The 24,781-nt window shown below is 48.7% G+C and overlaps 1 long non-coding RNA gene across 5 annotated transcripts in view; it reads left to right on the top strand.

Moving 5' to 3' along the window:
* The first annotated feature begins 3,652 nt into the window (after window positions 1-3,652).
* The window catches only part of LOC144317153 (uncharacterized), a 64,022-nt gene continuing 42,893 nt past the window's right edge, over window positions 3,653-24,781 (top strand). For 4 of the 5 annotated variants that reach the window (XR_013383052.1, XR_013383050.1, XR_013383049.1 and 1 more), the window contains exons 1-2: window positions 3,653-3,989; window positions 18,372-23,412. This is a non-coding gene — a long non-coding RNA (uncharacterized LOC144317153). The remainder of the gene's footprint in view (window positions 3,990-18,371; window positions 23,413-24,781) is intronic. The other variant, XR_013383055.1, reaches the window with a different exon arrangement.

Below are 24,781 nucleotides of genomic sequence, written 5' to 3'. Positions count from 1 at the left end.
CCCCTGTTGGGGTCCATGCGTCTAGGACGGGCTGGAAAGGTCATGTATTGGGTCTCCCTGCATAGATAGCACAGGCCTTACAGGGGAGCGGGGGTCCCGGGGGAGCTGCCGAACTCCAACTGCAGCCTCCTTCCCTGGACAGGGCCTTAGGGGGCCGCCCTCACCCTGTGGGGCTGTGGAAGGGCTGCAGGAGCTGCTCACAGTCATCGCATTGGGGTCGGGGTGTTTTGGACCCCAACCCCGAGAGGCCAGCACCCCCACCCGGACCCACAGGCTCCAGAGTGGCCCCCGGGGAGCAGGCATCAGCGGCCACTCACCTGTGACCTGTCGCTGTGTGAGCGCCTCCTCTTTATGCACCGGGTACTGGGGAGAGTGGGAGAGTTGGGGAACTGGAGAGAGTGGGAGTTCTGGGGTACTGGGGAGAGTGGGAGAGTTGGGGAACTGGGGAGAGTGGGAGAGTTGGGGTACTGGGGAGAACGGGAGAGTTGGGGTACTGAGGAGAGTGGGAGTACTGAGCTATTGGGGAGAGCGGGAGTCGGGTCGCTGTGAGCCAGATCCAGAGCACGAGTGCTTCCGAAGGTCTGCGGACGCACAGTGAGCACCAGGCAGCGGTGGAACCCAGAGGCGGCACAGTTCTGCCCACAGTGGGGTCCCGCATCATGACTGTGGGCAGGCGGTGTCCAATCAGCAATCACCCTGAAGGCCAAGGGTCCCGGGGGAGGGTCCTGTCCCCACACCAGGCAGGAAGGGGATGCAGGCACCCACCCACATCCTCAGTTCCCATCCTCGGGCCCTGCAGGCCTCCCACCATTCTAGGCAGACTGGGGGTCACAGATGTCCCCCTGACCTCCAGAGTTCACAGCATGTGGTTGCACTTAACATTTGAGGGGCTCCTGGGTGGTTCAGTCGGTTCCACGTCGACTCTTTAGTTTGGCTCAGGTTCAGGATCTTGAGGTTGTGGCGTGGAGCCTCACGAGGGGCTCGGGCTCTGTTGGGTGAGGAGTCCGCTCCAGGTTCCCCCTCTCCCTCTGCCCCTCCCTACTGTACCCTCTCTCAAGTAAATCTTCTAAAAATTAACATGAAGACATGTGAGCATCTTTATCCCCTCTGCAAAGGTGCCTTCATGTGTGTAACGACCGTGTAAATGCCTTTCATGGACCCACCGGGAGTCCTCAGAAACCCCTTTTCCTTGATATTTATTGAAGTACAGTCAACACACAATGTGACAGTAGTTTCAGGGCTACAACTAGTGACTTGACAATTCTGTGCCTTACTCAGCTCCCCCCACGAGAAGCGGTGTCACCGTCTGTCCCCGTACAAAGGTGTCACAACAGTACTGACTCTATTCCCTAGGGTGTACTTTCTAAATTTCTGTGACTTATTTAAAACCAGACACTTATAGCTGTTACTATTGTTCATCTATGTTGCCCATGTCCTACCCACGGCCCCTCTGTCCATCGGTCAGCAGGATCCATCACATTAACCAGAGAAAGGACATGGGGCAGCCCGGGTGGTTCAGTAGTTTAGCGCCTGCCTTTGGCCCAGGGCGTGATCCTGGAGTCCCGGGATCGAGTCCCATGTCAGGTTCCCTACATGGAGCCACCTTCTCCCTCTGCCTGTGTTTCTGCCTCTGTCTCTCAAGGATATATAAATAAAATCTTTTTAAAACAGAAAAACAAGAGAAAGGACAAAAAGCATACGATCCTCTCAAGAGTTGCAGAAAAAGAATTTGACAAAATACAACATCAAAAGCATAGTGGGTTTTGAGGAAATGTCTATCAACAGAATAAAGGCCGCTAGGAAGGCCCGCAGCTGACGTCATCCTCAAGGGTGAAAACCTGAAATCGTCTCCCCTGAGCAGGAACAAGCCAAGGAGGTCCCCTCTCAGCGCTGGAAGTCCTAATGTAGTCAACAGACAGGAAACAGCAAAGGTTCCACACCTGGAAGGGGACGTCACACTGTCGCTATTTGCTGAAGACGCGGTACTAGAAACAGGAAACCCGAGAGCCCCGCCAAAACCTGTTAGAACTAATGATTGAATTCGGTAAATTCACGGGACACAAACTGAACCTACAGAGCTCAGTAGCCTTGCTGTGTCCCGACAATGAGCACTCAGGAAGGAAATTAAGGACGTGACTCCCTTCTCAGGAGCATCACAGAGAATATTAATGAGACTGAACCAAAGGAGCACAAGACTTGTGCACTGAGCCACACCAGGCTCTGGGAGGAAGTCCTGGGCTCGTGGGGTGGGAGCCTCATCTTGTGAAAATGTCCGCAGTTCCTGAAGCCACCCTCAGTTTCAGGGTCATTCCTATCAAAATCATGGTGGCAGATCCTAGAAATAGGAAAAAAAAAAAAAAAAAACCATAACATTCGTCCGCCCCCACAAATGACCCCGGACAGCAAATCAGTATTGGAGAAGCAAGACAGAGCGGGACGCAGCACTTTCCTATTTCAAACGATGTCACAGAGACACAGGATAAAGCAGTGTGGTTCCCGGGCCCCTGGCTGGCTCCGTCGGTTAAGCATCCGACTCCTGACCTCACCTCCGGTCCTGATCTCGGAGTCGTGAGTTCTAGCCCTGGGCTGGGCCATGGACGAGGCGTGGCGCCTACTTAAACCAGACTCACAGGGGGTGGTTCCAGCATAAGCTGAAGGAGCAGAACAGAGAGTCCAGAAGGAAATGTGCTCTGATACAACGGATTTTTTTAACTTAATTAAATTTAAACCCAATTAATTAACGTATAGTATATTATACTTTCAGAGGAAGAATTCAGGGATTCACCAGTTGGAGATAACAGCAGTGCTCGTGACGTCACCTGCCCTCCTTCGTGCCCGTCCACCGTTATCCCCTCCCCCCTCCCCTCCCGTCCAGCGACCCTGTTTGTTTCCTATGATTAAGAGTCTGTATTTCCTGCATCTGTTTTCATCTTATTTGTTTTTCCTTCCCTTCACAGATGTCCATCTGCTTTGCTTCTTTAATGTCTCCTATGAATGACACCACACGGTCATTTTCTTTCCTGACTGACTTATTTCACTTAACAGGATCCCTCTAGTTCTATCCGCGTCATTGCAAATGGCAAGATTTCCTTCTCTTTGATAGCTGAGTAACATTCCTCTCTCTATGACCATCATCTATCTCCCATCCTCTTTATCCATCATCTGCGGGAGGACACCGAGGCTCCTCCCAAGTGTGGCTACTGTGGACCCGGCTGCTGTGGACATTGGGGTGCAGGTGTCCCCGAGTCTCACTGCATCTGTATTTTCGGAGTGAGCTCCAGGCCGTGCACCTGCCGGTCGCAGGGCGGCTCTATCGGTAACTTCCTGAGGAGCCTCCACACTGTTTCCAAGGCGGCTGCACCAGCCCGCGGTCCCGCCCACAGTGGAAGAGGGTTGAGGGAGTCTTGGCGGACGTGGTAAAAGTTTGGTCCACATTTCATTTCGCGTCCTGTGGGCTCCAATTCATTGTTCTTAAGTATTTCTGGGGAAGCCGGGTGTTGGGCTTCATTTCAGCGCGACGTTTCCGAAGCTCATAGGTCTCAGGGGGCGCCTGGAAGGAGGCAGGTCCGGTCGGCCCTGGGCGCGGGGACGCCGCCTCCTGCACGGCCTCCTGCAGCGCCTGAGCGTCCCGCAGGGGGCGCCCGAGCCCAGGCTCGGATCAGGGAGCGCGTGTGCGCAGTAGGCCTCGTCCGCCTGCACTAACAGGAGCCCGTCTGCGCTCTGGAGGCCTGAGGAGGACTTGGAGCCGCCTCGTCGCTGACGGGAGCCCCGGCCTCCTCAGGACCCGCGGGGAGGCTTCCGGAGGACGTGAGGCCTAGTCCACAGTGACAGGAGCCCCTCGTCCTCAGGACCTTCCGTCTGTGACTCAGGAAGACATGGAGCCGCGTCCGCCATGACAGGAGCCCGGCTTCCACAGGACCCGCTGGAGGACCCTGGAGGCGCTGTTGGGAGTCACATCCACCTCAGCAGGGGCTACTCAGAACGACAAGGTAAGTGAATGGGGAGAATTGAGAGTAGGGTTAGGGTTTAGGGTGAGCCGTAGGTGGTTAGAGTTAGGTTAGATGTTATGGATTAGTGATCATGGTTATGCGTACGAGTTAGTGATTAGGATGAGGGATGGAGTAAGGGTCAAGAGTTAGGAGTTAAGGTACGGTATTAGGGATTAGGAAACTGAGTTAGGGTCTGGATTAGGGTGATGTTACAGGTTATAGGGTTGAGGGTTAGGGGATGGGGGAGCGAATAGGGTTAGAGTTAGAGTGGGAGATGGGGTTAGAGTTTAGGGTTAGGGGTTAAGGCAGGGTTAGGGTTAGGGCAAGGGGCTTGGGCTAGGTTTAGGGTTAGGGATTAGGGTACAGGTTAGGGTATGGGTTAGGGTTAGACATAGGATTACGGTTAGGGTACGGGTTAGGGTATGGGTTAGCGTATGGGTTAGGGGTTAGGGCACGGGTTAGGGTTAGGGTATGGGTTAGCGTACGGGTTAGGGGTTAGGGTACGTGTTAGGGTTAGGGTACGGGTTAGGGTATGAGTTAGGGTACGGGTTAAGGTATGGGTTAAGGTATGGGTTAGGTTTAGGGTATGGGTTAGGGTACGGGTTAGGGTACGGGTTAGGGGTTAGGGTTAGGGGTTAAGGTTAAGGTTAGGGTATGGGTTACGGTACAGGTTAGGGTACGGGTTAGGGTACGGGTTAGGGTATGGGTTAGGGTTAGACATAGGGTTACTGTTAGGGTACGGGTTAGGGTATGGGTTAGGGTACGGGTACGGGTTAGGGTACAGGTTAGGTTTAGGGTATGGGTTGGGTTTAGGGTACGGGTTAGGGTTAGGGTACGGATTAGGGTTAGGGTACTGGTTAGGGTTAGGGTATGGGTTAGAGTTAGGTTTAGGGTACAGGTTAGGGTACGGGTTAGGGTTAGGGTATGGGTTAGGTTTAGGTTTAGGGTACGGGTTAGGGTATGGGTTTGGGTTAGGTTAGGGTTAGGGTTAGGGGTTAGGGTATGGGTTAGGGTTAGGGTATGGGTTAGGTTTAGGGTTAGGGTTAGGGTACGGGTTAGGGTAGGAGTTAGGGTACGGGTTAGGGTATGGGTAGGTTTTGGTTAGGGTTAGGGGTTAGGGTTAGGGTTAGGGTTAGTCTTAGGTTTGGAGTTAGGGTACCGGTTAGGGTTAGGGTACGGGTTAGTGTTAGGGTTAGGGTTAGTGTTACGGTACAGGTTAGGGTTAGGGTACATGTTCGGTTAGGTTTACGGTTAGGGTTAGGGTACGGGTTAGGTTTAGGGTACGGGTACGGGTACGGGTTAGGGGTTAGTGTTAGGGTTAGGGAGTTAGGGTTAGGGGGTTAGGGTTAGGGTTGGGTTAGGGTTAGGCTTAGGGTTAGCGGTTAGGGTTAGGGGATTAGGGTTAGGGGTTAGAGTTAGGATTAGGGTTAGGGGATTAGGGTTAGGGTTAGGGTATGGGTTAGGGTACGGGTTAGGGTATGGGTTAGAGTTAGGGTTAGAGGTTAGGGTTAGGGTTTAGGGTTAGAGTTTGGAGGTTAGGCTTAGGGTTTAGGGTTAGGGTTAGGACTAGTATTGGAGGGTTAGTATAAGGGTTACAGGGTTAGGGTTAGGTTTAGGGTTAGGTTTGTTAGGGTTAGTGTTAGAGTTATGGTTAGGGTTAGGTGTTATGGTTAGCGATAGGGTTATTTTTAGGGATTCGGGTTATATTTAGGGCTTATGGTTACGGGTAGGTTAAGATTAGGGTTAGAGTTAGAGGTTTGATATAGGGTTAGTGTTAGGGGTTAGGGTTTGGGTTAGGGTTAGGGTTTAGGGTTAGGGTTAGTGTTTGAGGTTTAGTGTTAGGGGTTAGGGTTAGGGTTAGGGGTTATAGTTTGGGTTAGGGTCAGGGTTAGTGTTTGAGGTTTAGGGGTTAGGGGTTAGGGTCAGGGTTAAGGGTTATGGTTTGGGTTAGGGTCAGGGTTAGGGTTGTTAGGGTTAGGGTGTTAGGGTTAGGGTTTAGGGTTAGCGTTAGGGTTGTTAGGGTTAAGGTTAGGGGTAGGGTTGTTAGGATTAGGGTTAGGGTTGTTATGGTTAGGGTGTTAAAGTTAGGATTAGGAGTTTAGGGTTAGGGTTAGGGGGCTAGAGTTAGGTTTAGGGTAGGGTTGTTAAGGTTAGGCTTAGGGTTGTTAGGTTTAGGGTTAGGGGTATGGTGGTTAGGGTTAGGATTGTTAGAATTAGGTGGTTAGCATTAGGAGATTAGGGTTAGGGTTAGGGTGTTAGATTTCAGATTAGGTTTAGGGTAGGGTTGTTAAGGTTAGGCTTAGGGTTGTTAGGGTTAGGGGTAGGGTTGTTACGGTTAGGTTTAGGGTTAGGGTTGTTAGGGTTATTTGTTAGGTTTAGGGTTAGGTTTTCGAGGTAGGGGTAGGGGTTAGGGTAGGGTTAGCTGTTAGGGTTAGGGGTTAGGGTTAGGGTGAGGGTTAGGGTGAGAGTGAAGGGTTATGGTTAGGGTAGGGTTAGGGTTTAGGTTTAGGGTTAGGGTTAGGGTTGGGTTAGCATTAGGGTTAGGGCTTAGGTGTAGGATTAGTGTTAGGTGGTTTAAGGGTTAGGGTTAGGTTTAGGGTTTAGTGTTATAGTAATGGTTAGGGGTGAGTGTTAGGGTTAGTGATAGGGGTAGAGGGAGGGGTAGGGTTAGGGCTTAGGATTAGCATTAGGGTTAGTTTTAGGGTTAAGGTTAAGTTTAGGATTGTTAGGGTTTGGGTTGTTAGGGTTATTTGTTAGGTTTAGGGTTAGGTTTTCGGGTTAGGGATAGGGGTTAGGGTAGGGTTAGGTGTTAGGGTTAGGGTGTGGGTTAGGGGTAGAGTGTGGGTAGGGTTAGGGTTAAGGGTTAGGGTTAGCGGTAGGGTTAGATTTAGGGGTTAGGTAATACGGCTAGGTTTAGGGTTGTTAGGGTTAGGGTTAGGGTTGTTAGGGTTAGGGTGTTTAGGGTTAGGGTTAGGGTAGGGTTAGGGTTAGGTGTTAGGGGTAGTTGGTAGGGTTTGTTAGGTGTTAGGGTTAGGTGTTAGGGTTAATGGTTAGGGTTAGGGTTAGGTGTTTGGGATAGCGTTAGGGTTCGTGTTTAGGGTTAGAGTTTGGGGTTTAGGGTTAGTGTTTATTGTGAGGGTTAGGGTTAGTGTTAGAGGGTTAGTGTTAGGGTTAGAGGTTTAGGGTTAGGATTATGGTTAGGGTTAGGTGTTATGGTTAGCATTAGGGTTTAGGATTACCTTTAGGGGTTAAGGTTAGGGTTAAGGATAGGGGTTAGAGTTAGGGTTATGGTTAGGGGTTACGATTAGGTTTAGGCGTTAGTGTTAGGGTTAGGGGTTAGTTTTAGGTTTAGTGTTAGGGGTTAGGGTTTGGCTTAGGGTTAGGGGTTAGGTTTAGGGTTAGCGTTAGGGGATAGGGTTAGTGTTAGTGTTAGGGGTTAGTGTTTCGGTTAGGGTTAGGGATAGGGTTAGGCTTAGGCTTAGGCTTAGCTGGTTAGTGTTAGGGTTAGGTGTTATGGTTTGTTAGGGGTTAGGGTTTGTTAGATTTAGGCATTAGGTTTAGGGTTAGGGGTTAACGTTAGGTTTAGGGTTAGGGTGAGGGTAGGAGTTAAGGGTGAGGGTTGTGGTTAGGTTTAGGGTTTAGGGTTAGGGTTGGGTTAGGGTTAGTGTTAGGGTTACGTTTAGGGTATTGGGTAGGGTTAGGGTTAGGGTTAGGGGTTAGGGGTTAGGGTTAGGGCTAGGTGTTAGGGTTAGGGGTAGGGTTTGAGTTAGGGTTAGGGTTGTTAAGGTTAGGCTTAGGGTTATTAGGTTTAGGGTTAGGGGTAGAGTTGTTAGGGTTAGGGTTAGGGTTAGGCATTAGGGTTAGGGTTAGAATTAGATGTTAGGGTTAAGGGTTAGGTTTAGGGTTACGGTAACGGTAAGGCATTAGGGTTAGTTTTAGGGTTAGTTTTAGGGTTAGGATTAGGTGTTAGGGGTAGGGGTTAGGGTTAGGGGTAGGTGTTTGGGTTAATGTTAGGGTTAGGGTTTAGGGTTAGAGTTTGGTGGTTAGGGTTAGGGTTTAGGGTTAGGGTTAGTACTAGTGTTAGAGGGTTAGTATAAGGGTTACAGGGTTAGGGGTAGGTTTAGTGTTAGACTTATTAGGGTTAGTGTTAGGGTTATGGTTAGGGTTAGGTGTTATGTTTAGGGTTAGGGGTTATTTTTTGGGTGTGGGTCAGGGTTAGGGTTAGGGTTGTTCGGGTTAGGGTTGTTAGGGTTAGGGTTGTTAGGGTTAGGGTCTATGGTTAGCGTTAGGGTTGTTAGGGTTAGCGGTAGGGTTGTTAGGATTAGGGTTAGGGTTAGGGTTGTTATGATTAGGGTGTTAGGGTTAGGGTTAGGAAATTAGGGTTAGGGTTAGGGGGTTAGCGTTAGGTTTAGGGTAGGGTTGTTAAGGTTAGGCTTAGGGTTGTTAAGTTTAGTGTTAGAGGTAGGGTGGTTAGGGTTAGGATTCTTAGAATTAGGTGGTTAGCGTTAGGAGATTAGGATTACGGTTATGGTGTTAGATTTCAGGTTAGGTTTAGGGTAGGGTTGTTAAGGTTAGGCTTAGGGTTGTTAGGGTTAGGGGTAGGGTTGTTACGGTTAGGTTTAGGGTTAGGGTTGTTAGGGTTATTTGTTAGGTTTAGGGTTAGGTTTTTGGGTTAGGGGTAGGGGTTAGGGTAGGGTTAGCTGTTAGGGTTAGGGTGAGGGTTAGGGTGAGAGTGAAGGGTTATGGTTAGGGTAGGGTTAGGGTTTAGGTTTAGGGTTAGGGTTGGGTTAGCATTAGGGTTAGGGCTTAGGTGTAGGATTAGTGTTAGGTGGTTTAAGGGTTAGGGTTAGGTTTAGGGTTTAGTGTTAGCGTAATGGTTAGGGGTGAGCATTAGGCTTTGGGATAGGGGTAGAGGGAGGCGTAGGGTTAGGGTTAGGGCTTAGTATTAGCTTTAGGGTTAGTTTTAGGGTTAGGGTTTAGGGTTAGGGTTAGGTTTAGGGTTGTTAGGGTTTGGGTTGTTAGGGTTATATGTTAGGTTTAGGGTTAGGTTTTTGGGTTAGGGATAGGGGTTAGGGTAGGGTTAGGTGTTAGGGTTAGAGTGAGGGTTAGGGGTAGAGGGAGAGGTAGGGTTAGGGGTTAGGCTTAGCAGTAGGGTTAGTTTTAGGGGTTAGGTAATAGGGTTAGGTTTAGGGTTGTTAGGGTTAGGGTTAGGGTTGTTAGGGTTAGGGTGTTTAGGGTTAGGGTTAGGGTAGGGTTAGGGTTAGGTTTAGGGGTAGTTGGTAGGGTTTTGTTAGGTGTTAGGGTTAGGTGTTAGGGTTAGGGTTAATGGTTAGGGCTAGGGTTAGGTGTTTGGGATAGCGTTAGAGTTCGTGTTTAGGGTTAGTGTTTGGGGTTTAGGGTTAGGGTTTAGTGTGAGGGTTAGGGTTATTGTTAGAGGGTTAGAGTTAGTGTTAGAGGATTATGGTTAGGGTTAGGGTTATGGTTAGGGTTAGGTGTTATGGTTAGCATTAGGGTTTAGGATTACCTTTAGGGGTTAGGGTTAGGGTTAGTGTTAAGATTAGGGGTTAGAGTTAGGGTTTTGGTTAGGGGTTACAGTTAGGTTTAGGTGTTAGTGTTAGGGTTAGGGTTAGGGGTTAGTTTTAGGTTTAGTGTTAGGGGTTAGGGTTTGGCTTAGGGTTAGGGGTTAGGTTTAGGGTTAGCGTTAGGGGATAGGGTTAGTGTTAGTGTTAGGGGTTAGTGTTTCGGTTAGGGTTAGGGATAGGGTTAGGCTTAGGCTTAGGCTTAGCTGGTTAGTGTTAGGGTTAGGTGTTATGGTTGTGTTAGGGGTTAAGGTTAGTTGTTAGGGTTAGGCGTTAGGTTTAGGGTTAGGGGTTAACATTAGGTATAGGGTTAGGGTGAGGGTAGGAGTTAAGGGTGAGGGTTGTGGTTAGGTTTAGGGTTTAGGGTTAGGTTTGGGTTAGGGTTAGTGTTAGGGTTACGGTTAGGGTATTGGGTAGGGTTTGGGTTAGGGTTAGGGTTACGGGTTAGGTTTAGGTTTAGGGCTAGGTGTTAGGGTTATGGTTAGAGGTTAGGGTTGGGTTAGGGTTAGGGGTAGGGTTTGGGTTCGGGTTAGGGTTGTTAAGGTTAGGCTTAGGGTTATTAGGTTTAGGGTTAGGGGTAGGGTTGTTAGGGTTAGGGTTAGGCATTAGCGTTAGGGTTAGAGTTAGATGTTAGGGTTAAGGGTTAGGTTTAGGGTTACAGTTATGGTAAGGCGTTAGGGTTAGTTTTAGTGTTAGGATTAGGTGCTAGGGTTAGGGTTAGGGATATGGGTTTGGTTTAGGGCTAGGTGTAGGGGTTAAGGCTAGGGTTAGTGTTTAGGGTTAGGGTTATGGGTTAGGGTTCGGTTTAGGGTTTAGGGTTAGGGTTAGGTTTAGGGTAAGGGGTTAGGGTGAGAGTTAGGGTTAGGAGTTAGGGTTAGGGTTTGGGGTTAGTGTTAGTTTTTAGGGTTAGGGTTAGGTGTTAGGGGTAGGGGTTGGGGTTAGGGTTAGGGCTAGGTGTTTGGGTTAATGTTAGGGTTATGGTTGAGGGTTAGAGTTTGGGGGTTAGGGTTAGGACTAGTGTTAGAGGGTTAGTATAAGGGTTACAGGTTTAGGGTTAGGTTTGTTAGGGTTAGGGTTAGGTTTAGGTATTATGGTTAGGGTTAGGGGTTAGGTTTAGGGTTTAGGGTTACATTTAGGGGTTATGGTTAGGGTTAGGTTAAGGTTAGTGTTAGGGTGAGGGGTTAGATTTAGGGTTAGTGTTAGGGGTTATGATTTGGGTTAGGGTTAGTGTTAGGGTTTTGGTTTAGGGGTAGGGTTAGTGTTTGAGGTTTAGTGCTAGGGTTAGGGGTTAGGGTTAGGGGTTATGGTTTGGGTTAGGGTCAGGGTTAAGGTTAGGGTTGTTTGGGTTAGGGTTGTTAGGGTTAGGGTGTTAGGGTTAGGGTTAGGAGATTAGGGTTAGGGTTAGGGGGTTAGGGTTAGGTTTAGGGTAGGTTTGTTAAGGTTAGGCTTATGGTTGTTAGGGTTAGGGGTATGATTGTTAGGGTTAGGTTTGGGGTTAGGGTTGTTAAGGTTATTTATTAGGTTTAGGGTTAGGTTTTCGGGTTGGGGTAGGGGTTAGGGTAGGGTTAGGTGTTAGGGTTAGGAGTTAGGTTTAGGGTGAGGGTTAGGGTGAGAGTTAAGGGTTATGGTTAGGGTTAGGGTTTAGGTTTAAGGTTAGGGTTAGGTTTGGGTTAAGGTTAGGGTTAGGAGTTAGGGGTAGGATTAGTGTTAGGTGGTTTGGTTTATTGGTTAGGGTAGGGTTTAGGGTTTAGTGTTAGTGTAAGTGTTAGGGGGGAGCGTTAGGGGTAGGGGTAGGGGTAGCGGGAGGGGTAGGGTTAGGGGTTAGGGTTATGGTTAGGGTTAGGTTTAGGGTTAGGGTTGTTAGCATTACTGTTAGGGTTGTTAGGTTTAGGGTGTTTAGGGTTAGGGTTTGGCTGAGGTGTTAGGGTTAGGGCTAGGGCTAGGGGTTAGGGTTAGGGGTTAGGGGTAGCGTTTGGTTTAGGGATAGGGTTAGGTGTTAGGGTTAGGGCTAGGGGTTAGGGTTAGGAGTTAGGGCTAGGGTAAGTGGTTAGGGATAGGGTTAGGGTTAGGGATTAGTGTCAGCATTAAGGGTTAGGGTTAGGTTTAGGGGTTAAGGTAGTGTTAGGTGTTAGGGTTACGGGTTAGGGTTAGTGTTAGAGTTAAGATTTTGTGTTAGGGTTAGGGGTTAGGGTAGTTTTAGGGTTAGGGTTAGGAGTTAGGGGTTAGGGTTAGGGGTTAAGGTTAGGGTTAGGTGTTAGGGTTATGTGTTAGGGTTAGATGTTAGGGTTAGGGTTATGGCTTAGGGTTAGGGTTAGGGTTAGGGGTTAAGCTATCTTTCAACTAGCTGTGTACTTATTGGTGTGAGAATTTAGGAGCATTCTAAGTCAGGAGGTTCCATGAATGCTGCTCTCCTGCACCTGAAGACATACCTTCCAAGCCTGCATTTTTCCAGTTGCATTGCATGAGCTTCTGACAAACATCTCTAGTGAGTATGTTCAAAACTCCATCTGCAGAATAGGGGCAACTTTGGGGAAGAGAAGGGTCCCCAAATCACCTGTCCCCACCAAATTACCGAGATAGCCTTCAAATCATCCTGAAAATCTATGAATTCGGCCTGAGATTTAAAGAGAGAACACCTGGAATGCTACAGTGAGAAGAGTTCGCACTTCTATCAAGGTAGGAAGACGGGAAAAATAGAAATAAGGAAACAAAAGGCATCCAAGGCATCCAACCAAGGGGTCCTGAGAGGAGCTGGGCTAAGGCAGGGGCGAGTGCCCCCAGGACAGGAAAGCTCCATCCCAGAGAAGCAGAAGCTTCACCAATCTTCCCGGGTGGAAAGGCACTGGCAGGGAGTTAGAGCAGGATCCCAGATGGGTGGGGATGCCCTCAGGCTCCCTGGGACACTAACAGACACCTGTGCCCTGGGGAGAGTGTGCCACATCCTGCGGCTGAGGTCCCTAACAGGCTGCAGCACGCACACAACTGGACCTGGGAGCAGCTTGGAGGGGCTCGGGTGGCAGCTCCGCAGAGGAGGCTGCACGGCCGGGAGCGTGAATCCAACAGCGCAGGCCCTGGAGCCCAGGCCGTGGGGGGACACAGCCCAGGATCTGATCTCCCCCTGGGACAGGCAGAGGCCAGGAGAGCCCAGGACATCAAGGACGCTCCTGCCCCGAGCTGAGCAGATCAGCGGCCCTGCCCTGGAGCATCCGGACCCCTGTAGATGGAGAGCTCTGTAGTTACTGTGGGAGCTGAATCCAGGGCTCCAGAGCTGGCCGCCGCCACTGTGGTTGTTCCTCCTGGGGCCTCACAGGGTAAACAACAACCCACACTGAGCCCTGCACCAGGCAGGGAGCTGAGCAGCTCCCCCAAGTGCAGACACCTGAAAATCAGCACAACAGGCCACTCCCCCAGAAGACCAGCTAGACGGACAAGTTCCAGGGGAAGTCAAGGGACATAAAGTATACAGAATCAGAAGATATTCCCCGGTGTTTTATTTTATTTTTTTCTTTTTGTTTTTGCTTTTTGATTTCTGTATGCTTCCCCCACCCTTTTTTCCCTTTCCCTCTTTTTCTTTCTCTTTTTCTTCTTTTTTTTTCTTTTTTTCTTCCTTTTTTCATTTTCTCTTTTCTTTCCTTCTTTCTCTCCTCTCTTTTTCTCCTTTTCCCAATACAACTTGTTTTTGGCCACTCTGCACTGAGCAAAATGACTAGAAGGAAAACCTCACCTCAAAAGAAAGAATCAGAAACAGTCCTCTCTCCCACAGAGTTACAAAATCTGGATTACAATTCAATGTCAGAAAGCCAATTCAGAAGCACTATTATAAAGCTACTGATCGCTCTAGAAAAGAGCATAAAGGACTCAAGAGACTTCATGACTACAGAATTTTGATCTAATCAAGCAGAAATTAAAAATCAATTGAATGAGATGCAATCCAAACTAGAAGTCCTAATGACGAGGGTTAATGAGGTGGAAGAACGAGTGAGTGACATAGAAGACAAGTTGATGTCAAAGAGGGAAACTGAGGAAAAAAGAGACAAACAATTAAAAGACCATGAATATAGATTAAGGGAAATAAACGACAGCCTGAGGAAGAAAAACCTACATTTAATTGGGGTTCCTGAGGGTGCCGAAAGGGCCAGAGGGCCAGAATATGTATTTGAACAAATCATAGCTGAAAACTTTCCTAATCTGGGAAGGGAAACAGGCATTCAGATCCAAGAAATAGGGAAATCCCCCCCAAAAATCAATAAAAACCGTTGAACACCTCGACATCTAATAATTAAGCTTGCAAATTCCAAAGATAAAGAGAAGATCCTTAAAGCAGCAAGAGACAAGAAATCCCGGACTTTTATGGGGAGGGGTATTAGGGTAACAGCAGACCTCTCCACAGAGACCTGGCAGGCCAGAAAGGGCTGGCAGGATATATTCAGGGTCCTACATGAGAAGAACATGCAACCAAGAATACTTTATCCAGCAAGGCTTTCATTCAAAATGGAAGGAGAGATAAAGAGCTTCCAAGACAGGCAGGAACTGAAAGAATATGTGACCTCCAAACCAGCTCTGCAAGAAATTTTAAGGGGGACTCTTAAAATTCCCCTTTAAGAAGAAGTTCAGTGGAACAATCCACAAAAACAAGGACTGAATAGTTATCATGATGACACTAAGCTCATATCTTTCAATAGTAACTCTGAATGTGAATGGGTTTAATGACCCCATCAAAAGGCGCAGGGTGTCAGACTGGATAAAAAAGCAGGACCCATCTATTTGCTGTCTACAAGAGACTCATTTTAGACAGAAGGACACCTACAGCCTGCAAATAAAAGGTTGGAGAACCATTTACCATTCAAATGGTCCTCAAAAGAAAGCAGGGGTAGCCATCCTTATATCAGATAAACTAAAATTTACCCCAAAGACTCTAGTGAGAGATGAAGAGGGACACTATATCATACTTAAAGGATCTATCCAACAAGAGGACTTAACAATCCTCAATATATATGCCCAGAATGTGGGAGCTCCCAAATATTTAAATCAATTAATAACCAAAGTGAAGAAATACTTAGATAATAATACACTTATACTTGGTGACTTCAATCTAGCTCTTTCTATACTAGATAGGTCTTCTAAGCACAACATCTCCAAATAAACGAGAGCTTTAAATGATACACTGGACCAGATGGATTTCACAGATACTTACAGAACTTTACATCCAAACTCAACTGAATAGACTTTCTTCTCAAGTGCACATGGAACTTTCTCCAGAATAGACCACATACTGGGTCACAAATCGGGTCTGAACCGATGCCAAAAGATTGGGATCATCCCCTGCATATTCTCAGACCATAATGCCTTGAAATTAGAACTAAATCACAACAAGAAGTTTGGAAGGACTTCAAAAACGTGGCGGTTAAGGACCATCCTGCTAAAAAAAAAAAAAAAAAAAAAAAAAAAAGGACCATCCTGCTAAAAGATGAAAGGGTCAACCAGGAAATTAAGGAAGAATTAAAAAGATTCATGGAAACTAATGAGAATGAAGATACAACCGTTCAAAATCATGGAAACTAATGAGAATGAAGATACAACCGTTCAAAATCTGGAACTCAGCAAAAGCAGTCCTGGGGGGAAATACATCACAATACAAGCATCCATTCAAAAACTGGAAAGAACTGAAATATAAAAGCTAACCTTACACCTGAAGGAGCTAGAGAAAAAACAGCAAATTGATCCTACACCCAGCAGAAGAAGAGAGTTAATAAAGATTCAAGCAGAACTCAACGCAATCGAGACCAAAAGAAGTGTGGAACAGATCAACATAACTAGGAGTTGGTTCTTTGAAAGAATTAATAAGATAGATAAACCATTAGCCAGCCTTATTAAAAAGAAGAGAGAGAAGACTCAAATTAATAAAATCATGAATGAGAAAGGAGAGATCACTACCAACACCAAGGAAATACAAATGATTTTAAAAATATATTATGAACAGCTATACACCAATAAATTAGGCAATCTAGAAGAAATGGACGTATTTCTGGAAAGCCACAAGCTACCAAAACTGGAACAGGAAGAAATAGAAAACCTGAACAGGCCAATAACCAGGGAGGAAATTGAAGCAGTCATCAAAAACCTCCCAAGACACAAAAGTCCAGGGCCGGATGGCTTCCCTGGGGAATTCTATCTAACGTTTAAAGAAGAAACCATACCTATTCTACTAAAGCTGTTTGGAAAGATAGAAGGATATGGAGTACTTCAAAATTCGTTCTATGAGGCCAGCATCAGCTACATCCAAAACCAGACAAAGACCCCACCAAGAAGGAGAATTATAGACCAATATCCCTGATGAACATGGATGCAAATTTCTCAACAACATACTAGCCAATAGGATCCAACAATACATTAAGAAAATTATTCATCATGACCAAGTAGGATTTATCCCCGGGACACAAGGCTGGCTCAACACTTGAAAATCAATCAATGTGATTCATCATATCAGCAAGAGAAAAACCAAGAACCATATGATCCTCTCATTAGATGCAGAGAAAGCATTTGACAAAATACAGCATCCATTCCTGATCAAAATTCTTCAGAGTGTAGGGATAGAGGGAACATTCCTCCACATCTTAAAAACCATCTACAAACATCCCACAGCAAATATCATTCTCAATGGGGAAGCACTGGGAACCTTTCCCCTAAGATCAGGAACAAGACAGGGATGTCCACTCTCACCACTGCTATTCAACATAGTACTGGAAGTCCTAGCCTCAGCAATCAGACAACAAAAAGACATTAAGGGCATTCAAATTGGCAAAGAAGAAGTCAAACTCTCCCTCTTCGCCGATGACATGATACTCTACATAGAAAACCCAAAAGCCTCCACCCCAAGATTTCTAGAACTCAAACAACAATTTGGCAGCATGGCAGGATACAAAATCAATGCCCAGAAGTCAGTGGCATTTCTATACACTGAGACTGAAGAAAGAGAAATTAAGGAGTCAATCCCATTTACAGTTGCATCCAAAAGCATAAGATACCTAGGAATAAGCCTAACCAAAGAGGTAAAGGATCTATACCCTAAAAACTATAGAACACTTCTGAAAGCAATTGAGGAAGACACAAGAAGATGGAAAAATATTCCATGCTTGTGGATTGGCAGAATTAATATTGTGAAAATGTCAATGTTACCCAGGGCAATGTACATGTTTAATGTAATCCCTATCAAAATCCCATGGACTTTCTTCAGAGAGTTAGAACAAGTTATTTTAAGATTTGTGTGGAATCAGAAAAGACCCTGAATAGCCAGGGGAATTTTAAAAAAGAAAACCATAGCTGGGGCCTCACAATGCCAGATTTCAGGTTGTACTACAAAGCTGTGGTCATCAAGACAGTGTGGTACTGGCACAAAAACAGACACATAGATCAATGGAACAGAATAGAGAATCCATAAGTGGAACCTCAACTTGATGGTCAACTAATATTCGATAAAGGAGGAAAGACTATCCACTGGAAGAAAGACAGTCTCTTCCATAAATGGTGCTGGGAAAATTGGACATCCACATGCAGAAGAATGAAACTAGACCACTCTCTTGCACCAGACACAAAGATAAACTCAAAATGGATGAAAGATCTAAATGTGAGACAAGATTCCATCAAAATCCTAGAGTAGAACACAGGCAACACCCTTTTTGAACTTGGCCACAGTAACTTCTTGCAAGATACATCCACGAAGGCAAAAGAAACAAAAGCAAAAATGAACTATTGGGACTTCATCCAGATAAGAAGCTTTTGCACAGCAAAGGATACAGTCAACAAAACTAAAAGACAACCTACAGAATGGGAGAAGATATTTGCAAATGACCTATCAGACAAAGGGCTAGTTTCCCAGATCTGTAAAGAACTTATTAAACTCAACACCAAAGAAACAAACAATCCAATCATGAAATGGGCAAAAGACATGAACAGAAATCTCACAGAGGAGACATAGACATGGCCAACACGCACATGAGAAAATGCTCCGCATCACTTGCCATCAGGGAAATACAAATCCAAACCACAATGAGATACCACCTCACACCAGTGAGAATGGGGAAAATTAACAAGGCAGGAAACCACGAATGTTGGAGAGGATGCGGTGAAAAGGGAACCCTCCTGCACTGTTGGTGGGAATGTGAACTGGTGCAGCCACTCTGGAAAACTGTGTTGAGGTTCCTCAAAGAGTAAAAAATAGACCTGCCCTACGACCCAGCAATTGCACTGCTGGGGATATATCCCAAAGATACAGATGCAATGAAACGCCGAGACACCTGTACCCCGATATTTATAGCAGCAATATCCACAATAGCCAAACTGTGGAAGGTACCTCGGTGTCCATCAAAAGATGAATGGATAAAGATGTGGTTTATGTATACAATGGAATATTACTCAGTCATTAGAAATGACAAATACCCACCATTTGCTTCAACGTGGATGGAACTGGAGGGTATTATGCTGAGTGAAATGAGTCAATCGGAGAAGGACAAACATTATATGTTCTCGTTCATTTGGGGAATATAAATAGTGAAAGGGAATAGAAGGGAAGGGAGAAGAAATGGGTAGGAAATATCAGAAAGGGAGACAGAACGTAAAGACTGCTAACTCTGGGAAACAAACTAGGGGTGGTGGAAGGGGAGGAGGGCGGGGGTGGGGGTAAATGGGTGATGGGCACTCAGGGGGACACTTGATGGGATGAGCACTGGGTGTTATTCTGTATGTTGGCAAATTGAACACCAAAAAATAAATTTATTATTAAAAAAAAATAAAACTCCATCTGCAGGCAGTGTGGAACTGGGAGGGACCGCATGTGAGCTCAACTCGCAGAAGGATGTTCCCCAGGGAGACTGCTTTCAACTAAGTTCTCAGCTATGGAAGTTAGTATGTAGCTCCAATCTACGGGAGGAAGGAATTCCTCAGAAGTCGCTGGACTGAGCTAAGAGACACTTGCCTCTCACAAAACTTGTGTCCCACATCGAACGAAATCCCGTGGAAGCGAACCGTACAGGCAGTCAGGATGGGGGAGCCACTGGCCAAAAGCTCAACTCTCAGAAGTGTGTATATCTTGGAGGCTGATGTCCGCTAGAAACTCATTTACAGGAGTTAGAACCTAGCACCACTCTAATTGAACAAAGCCATTGGCAATCGTTGCATTGAACGCAGATACACGTGAGTACAGGCCTGACACTTCCACATGCTTTTCACACAACCTCATCCAGCATGTTACATAAGGATGTTAGGAGCTATGTCTACAGACAGTCCGGATGCGGGAGGGTCCTGCCCTGAGCTCAGCTCTCACAAGGAGGCATGCCTAGAAGCCAGCTTTCAACTAGCTGCGTTCTTATGGCAGTGAGAAACTAGCAGCATTCTACATCGGGAGGTTCTTTGAATACCTCTCTATTGTACCTGGAGACACCTTTCAAGCCTGTGTTTTTCCACTTGCATCGCACGAGCCTCTGACAAACATCTTTGGTGAGGATGTTCGAAACTCCATCTGCAGGCAGTGTGGAACTGTGAAGGACTGGATGTGAGCTCACCTCTCAGAAGCAAGTTCCCTTTAGACACTGCGTTCCACTCGCTTGTCATGTATGGAAGTTAGTATGTAGCACCAATCTAAGACAGGAATTCCTCGGAAATCGCTGGATTGAGCTTAGAGACAGTCGTCTTGTGAGCCTGCACCTTCCACTTACCTCTCACAACACTTCTGTCACGCATCAAACCTAGGCCTGTTAGGAGTGAAGTGTACCTGCAGGCAGGATGTGGAAGGTACAGGCCATAAGCTCAACTCTCAGAAGTGTGTATCCCTTGCAGGCAGATGTCTGCTTGCTACTCATTTATGGGAGTTAGAACCTAGCACGACTCTAATTGAACAAGGCTGTTGGAAATCCCTGTATTGAACTCAGATACACATGAGTACAGGCCTGACACTTCCACATGCTTTGCACACAACCTCTTCCAGCACCTCACTTAAGGATGATAGGAGCTATGTCTACAGGCAGTCAGGATGCGGGAGGGTCCTGCCCTGAGCTCAGCTCTCACAAGGAGGCATCCCTAGAATCCAGCTTTCAACTAGCTGCGTTTTTATGACTGTGGTGTCCTCCTATACTTGGTCACTCAAGTCCCCAATTGGGCCTCAGCTGGACCTGGTGCCTCTGGTACTTAGCTTGGCCACACCTGGACCGGGTGACTGTGTTCCCACCTGGGCGTCAACTGGTCTTATGACTTTTGTCCCCACCTGGGCCTCACCCAGACCAGGTGACTGTGTTCCACCTGGGCCTCACCTGTGCCTGGTGAATCTGGTCCCCTCCTGGGTATGACCTGGACCTGGTGACTCTGGTCCTCACGTGCGCCTCACCTGGACCTGGTGACTCTTGTACCCACCTGGGCATCATCGGGATATGGTTACTCTGTTTCCCAAGTGAGACTCTGGAACATTTAACTTTGGTCCTCACCTGGGCCTCACCTGGACGTGGTGACTCTGGTTCCCACATGAACCTCACCTGGACCTGGTGTCTCTGCTGTTCTTCTAGCCTCACCTGTCCCTGGTGACTCCAGTCCCCCCCACCCCGGGCCTCACCTGGATTTGGTGACTCTGGTCCTCAGCTTGGTTTCACCTGGACCTTGTGAGTGTGGTCCCCACCTTGGCCTCACCTGGACCTGCTGACTCTGGTTCCCACCTGGGCCTCACCTGTACCTGGTGATCTGGTTCTCACATGGACCACACCTAGACCTGGTGACTGTGTTGTCCTTCTAGACTCACCTTTCACTGGTAACTCTGGTCTCCACCTGGGCCTCAACTGGACCTGGTGAATCTGGTCCCCACTTGGTCCTCAAGTGGAGCTGGTGACTCTGGTCCCGAGGTGGGCATCATTGGGACATGGTTATTGTGTTCCCCACCTGGGCCTCCCCTGGACCTGGTGATTCTGGTCTGCACCTGAAACTCACCTGGATCTGGTGACTGTGGTCCTCACCTGGGCCTCACTTGGACCTGGTGACTCTGATCCCCATCTGGGCCTCACCTGGCCTTGACTCTGGTCCTCAACTGGGCATAATTGGGACCCGGTTACTGTGTTCCACAACTGGGCTTCACCTGAACCAGGTGACTCTGGCCCCCCTCTGGGTCTCACCCTGACCTGGTGACTGTGAACCCCACATTGGCCTTATTTGTACCTGCTGACTCTGGTTGCCACCTGCGCCTCACCTCGAACTGTTGACTCTGGTTCTTTCAAGGGCCTCCCCTGTACCTGGTGATTCTGGTCCCCACCTGGGCCTCACCTGGACATGGTGACTGTGTTCCACACCTGGGCCTCACGTGTACCTGGTAACTCTGGTCCTCACCTGGGCCTCATCTGGACCTGGTGACTCTGGTCCCCACTTGGGCCTCACCTGGATCTGGTGACTCTGGTCCCCACCTGGACCTCTCCTGGACCTGGTGACTCTCTTTGCAACATGGACCTCACCTGGATCTGGTGACTCTGGTCCTCAGTTTGGCCTCACCTGGACCTGGTGACTCTCATCCCCACTTTGACCTAACTCAGACCTGGTGAATCTCGTCCCCACCTAGGCCTCACCCAGACCTGGTGACTCTTGTCCCCAGCTATGCCTCAACTCGACCTGATGAATCTGGTCCTCATGTGGCCTCACATGGACCTGGGACTCAGCTGGGTATAATGGCTCTGGTTCCCACATGGGGCTCACCTGATACTGGTGACTGTGTTCTCCTTCTATGCCTCACCGGGACCTGGTGATTCTGATCCCCATCTGGGCCTCGCATGGCCTTAGTGACTCTGGTCCTCACCTAGGCATCATTGGGACCTGGATCCTCTATTCCACACCTGGGCCTCACTTTGACCGGGGACCTCTGGTCCCACTCTGGGCCTCACCCTTAACTGGTTACTCTGGTCCCCCGTGGGCGTCACCTGGCCCGGGACTCTGGTCCCCCTTGGGCCTCACCCTTACCTGGTGACTCTGGTCCCCACCTGGGCTTCACTTGGACCTGGTGAATCTGGTCCTTACCTGGTCCTCACCCGGACCTGGTGACTCTGGTCATCACCTGGGTCTCACCTGGATTTGGTGAATCTTGTCGCCACCTGAGCCTCACCTGGACCTTGTGACCGTGGTCCCCACCTAGGCCTCACCTGGATCTGGTGGCTCTGGTTCCCATATGGGGCTCTCCTGGACCTGGTTCCTGTGGTCTCCTTCTTGGCCTCACCTGGAACTCGTGACTCTGATCCATATTTGAGCCTCACCTGGACCTGGTGACTCTGGACCTTACCTGGGCATCATTGGGACCTGGTTACTCTCTTCTACACCTGGGCCTCACCTGGACCTGGTGACTCTGGTCTCCCTCTGGACCTCACCCTGACCTTGTGACTGTGGTCCCACCTGGGCCTCACCTGGGACAGGTGACTGGTTCCCACATGGACCTCACCTGGACCTGGTGAATCTGGTCCTCACATGGGCATCATGGGACCTGGTTACTCAGTTCCACATCGGGGTCTCACCTGGACCAGGTGACTCTGGTCCCCCTCTGGGCCTCATCCTGTCTTGGTGACTCTGGTTCCCACCTGGATGTCATCTGGACCGGGTGACTCTGGTCCCCCTCTGGGCCTCCCCCGGAGCTGGGGACTCTGGGCCTCAACTGGGCCTCAACTGGGCCTCAACTGGACCTGGTGAATCTACTCCTCACTTGGGCCTCGTCTGGACCTTGTGACTCTGGTCCCACCTGGGCATCATTGGGACATGGTTACTCTGTTCCCCACCTGGGACTCACCTAGATCTGGTGGCTCTAGTTCCCACATCAGGTTCACCTGGACATGGTGACTGTGGTCCCTTTCTTGGCCTCACCTGAACCTGGTGACTCTGATCACCATCTGGGCCACATCTTGACTTGGTCACTCTGGTCCTCACCTGGGTGTCATTGGGACCTGGTTAATCTGTTCCACACCTGGGCCTCACCTGGACCAGGGGATTCTGGTCCCCTTCTGGGACACTCCTTGACCTGGTGACTCTGGTCCCCTCCTGGGCCTCATCTGGACCGGGTGACTCTGGTTTGCACATGGACCTCACCTGGAGCTGGTACCTGTGCTGTCCTTCTGGCCTCACCTGGACATGGTGACTCTGGTCCCCATCTGGGCCTCACCTGGCCCTGGTGACACTGGTCCTCAGCTTGGCCTCACCTGGACCTGCTGAGTGTGGTTGTCACCTGGGTCTCACCTGGACTTGGTGACTCTGGTCCCCACCTGGGCCTCACCTGGTCTTGGTGAATCTGGTCCCCACCTGGGCTTCACCTGGACCTGGTGACTGTGGTCCCCACATGGGCCGCAAATGGACCTGATGGCTCTGGTTCCCACATGGGACTCACCTGGACCTGGGTCCTGTGATCTCCTTCTAGGCCTCACCTGGACCTGGTGACTCTGATCCTCATCTGGGCCTCACCTGTACCTGGTGACTCTGGTCCCCTCTTGTGCCTCAGCTGGACCTGTTGACTCTGGTCTTCAGTTTTGCCTCACCTGGACCTGGAGACTGTGTCCCCACCTGGGCCTCACCCAGACCTTGTGACTTTGGTCCCCACCTGGGCCTTACCTGGAGTTGGTGAATCTGGTCCCCACCTGGGATTCACCTGGACCTGGTGAATCTGGTTGCCATCTGGGCCTCATCTGGACCTTGTGCCTCTGGGCTCCACCTGGGCCTCAACCTGGACCTGGTCTTTTTGGTCCCCACCTGAGCCTCATCTGGTCCTGGTGGCTCTGGGTCCCACATGGGTCTCACCTGTACCTGGTGACTGTGGTCCTCACGTGGTCCTCACCCAGACCTGGTGACTGGTATGTGAGGAGTCTGCTCCAGATTCCCCCTCTCCCTCCACCCCTCCCCACTGCACCCTCTCTCAAGAAAATCTTCTGAAAATTAACATCAAGACATGTGAGCATCTTTTTCCCCTCTTCAGAGGTGCCTTCATATGTGTAATGACCATTTTAATGCCTTTCATGGACCCACCGTGAGTCCCATCAGAAACCCCTTTTCTTTGATATTATTGAAGTACAGTCAACACACAATGTTACAGTAGTTTCAGGGCTACGGCTTAGTGATTTGACAATTCTGTGCATACTCAGATCTCCCCACAAGAAGTGTCATCACCATCTGTCCCCATACAAAGTTGTTACTAGGGCTTGAGGCTGGGCCTGGGGTGGGCTGGGGTGTGTTCCCCGGCAGAAACCATAGCCAGTGAACTATATGTAGACCAAGAGCCCGCAGATGTCACTGTATGTCATGATTCTCAGCCAGAAGTGATTTTGTTCCCCACTCCCAACCCAGGCTAGGGGACATCTGACAATGTTGGGAGATATTTTGATTGTTGCCAATAAGTGTCTAGTGAGTAAAGGCCAGAGATGCTATTAAACATCCTGCCACGTATGGACAAGCTCCCCACAAGCAAAAATCATCTGGTACAAATAGCCATTGTAAAAGGTTGAGAAACTCTACCCTTCCACCCCCACCCCCCAAATACGTGGTGAGAGGAGAGAGATGTCCAACAGGAGGAGAATGTTCTGTTTCTGTCTGGTCAGAAGCTGTGCTTCGTTAAGATGAAGAGTCTGCAAGGGAATGCACACGCATGACGCTGTGTGCAAACCGGGGCTTACACGGTGGGTAAAGCACGATGCTGCTGGCAGTTGTTTGGACCCGTAGGCCGGTGACTCTGGCAGGATCCACAGACCGTTCCCAGCAGGGCCTGGGCACGTCAGCCCTTTGAGCCAACAGCAGAGCCACGGGAGCAAGCGGTAGTGACAGAATGAATGATGGAGTTTGGGTTTTGTTTGAAATAGCAGCACTGGGACGCCTGGGTGACTCAGTGGTTGAGCATCTCCCTTGGGCCCAGGGTGTGACCCCGGGGTCCCGGGATCGAGTCCACATCGGGGTCCCTGCAGGGAGTCTGCTTCTCCCTCTGCCTGTGTCTCTGCCTCTCTCTGTGTCTCTCATTAATAAATAAATTAATCTTAAAAAAAAAAAGAAACAGCAGCACTTCCCATTTCACAGGCAAACAAACACTAAAGCTGGTTTTAAAAAGCATGCATTCTGTTTTTCCAGCTTTATGGAGATGTAACTGACATATTGTGTTCATTGAAGATATAGAATATAATGATTTGATAATTATATATGCTGCGGAATGACCACCATGATAAATAAGTCTAGCTG

The sequence above is a fragment of the Canis aureus genome, chromosome 1, assembly GCF_053574225.1.
Source record: "Canis aureus isolate CA01 chromosome 1, VMU_Caureus_v.1.0, whole genome shotgun sequence".
Lineage (NCBI taxonomy): Eukaryota > Metazoa > Chordata > Mammalia > Carnivora > Canidae > Canis > Canis aureus.
The sequence above is the reverse complement of the archived record's forward strand: the minus strand, read 5'-3'. Positions and strand labels throughout refer to the sequence as shown.